At 69.8% G+C, this 1534-nt stretch overlaps 1 protein-coding gene across 2 annotated transcripts in view; it reads right to left on the reverse strand.

The window, feature by feature from the left end:
* The window catches only part of CALU (calumenin), a 15905-nt gene that overhangs the window by 12849 nt on the left and 1522 nt on the right, over positions 1-1534 (reverse strand). Inside the window, exon 1 of one of the 2 annotated variants that reach the window (XM_027669735.1) lies at positions 513-557. The exons of the other annotated variant lie outside the window; for it this stretch is intronic. The gene's annotated coding sequence lies outside the window, so the exon portion shown is untranslated. Of the gene's footprint in view, positions 1-512; positions 558-1534 lie in introns of those variants that run through there. 2 annotated transcript variants of the gene reach the window in all.

The following is a 1534-nucleotide window of genomic DNA, read 5'->3' on the forward strand; positions in this document are numbered from 1 at the left end:
TTATCCTGGGGGTCCCACAGCCCCTTATCCCGTTATCCCGGGGGTCCCACAGCCCCTTATCCCGTTATCCCGGGGATCCCACAGTCCCCTATCGCGCGGTGCCACAGCCTGTTACCCCAGCGGAGGATGCCGCGGGGTTGCCCGCGGGCCGGTCCCGGGTGGGTGGCGGGGTCCGGACGGGGCTCCATCCCCGGGACGGGGCAGCCCCGGGGTGGTCCCGCCCGCCCCCGCCCGCCCCGGGCCCGGCACTCGGGTGGCCCCGGGGCCGCCCAGCACCGCACGGGCCCCGACGGGCGGGCCCGGTCGCGGGACTCACGGACACGGCGGCGACGCCGCTCCCGCCCGTTCCCATGGCGACCGGGCCCGGCGCCGCGGCCGCCGCGTTACCGCCGCCCCACAGCGGCCCGACAGAGTCACCGCCCCCGCCTCCCCGGGCCCGAAGCCCACGTCCGGATCGGATCGGATCCGACCCCATCCCACCCCATTCCATTCCATCTCGTCCCGTCCCTCACCGTCCCCGCCGCCGCCGCCGCTCCGCGCACCGGAAGTCGTTGCCGCGCCACGCCGCACGGCCCCCCGCGCGCCCGCGCCGCCAGCCAATCACAGCCCTGCCGCTCCTCCCCTGCCGCGCCGCTCCGCGCGCTGATTTGTTCTCTCCGCCGTCAATCCGCACCTGTGCCCGCCCCCTCACCGCACCCCGCCCACCCCTCCCGCCCCTGCATCCCCGCCCCCTCTGTCCCCGCCCCCCGACATGGGACGCGGGCGCTGATTGGCTGGAAAGCGCCACGTCCTCAGGCGCGCGCCGGCTGCCGGCCCCGCCCCCGGGGCGCCCCTCTCTCACTGCGCACGCGCCTGGGAGGGAGGGGATGGAAAAGGCGGGAAAGTCGAGGCGGCGGTGGCGCCATGTTGGGGGGGGGGGCGAGAGGGCCCTTCCAGGGCCATTCCCAGCCTTCCCCAGGCCTTTTCCAGCCGGCTGGTGAGGCCCAGCCAAGCAGTGGGGCTGTCACAGAGTCTCACGGGTGGAATTATGGCCGTAAAGCCATGGAATCAGTTATGTTGACACAGTCACAGACTTCCCTGAGCTGGAGGGCCCACAGGGATCATCGATCCAACCCCTGGCCCTGCACAGACACCCTGTTCCTGAGAGAGTTGTCCAAAAACTCCCTGAGCTCTGGTGCTATGACCTCTTACCTGTTCAGTGCCTGACCCCTCTCTGAGGGAAGAACCTTTCCCTGAGATCCAGCCTAACCCTTCCCTGGCACAGCTCCAATCATTCCCTCATTCCCAACATCTTTATCCAGCTGGGCTGGGCAGTTTGTCCAGAAGGATCTGGGGAGAGACAGAATTGAATCATCTCAAACTGCAAGAGAGACCTGGAGGGGCTGGAGCGTGTGTTGGGAAGGGAAGGGAAGGGAGCTGGGAAGGGTCTGGAGCAGCAGGAGGGGCTGAGGGAGCTGGGGGGACTCATCCTGGAGCAAAGGAGGCTCCGGGGGGACCTTCTGGCTCTGCAAGTCCCTGACAGGAGGGGGGAGCC

This window comes from Corapipo altera, unplaced genomic scaffold, assembly GCF_003945725.1.
Source record: "Corapipo altera isolate COAL_440 unplaced genomic scaffold, ASM394572v1 246, whole genome shotgun sequence".
Taxonomy (NCBI): domain Eukaryota; kingdom Metazoa; phylum Chordata; class Aves; order Passeriformes; family Pipridae; genus Corapipo; species Corapipo altera.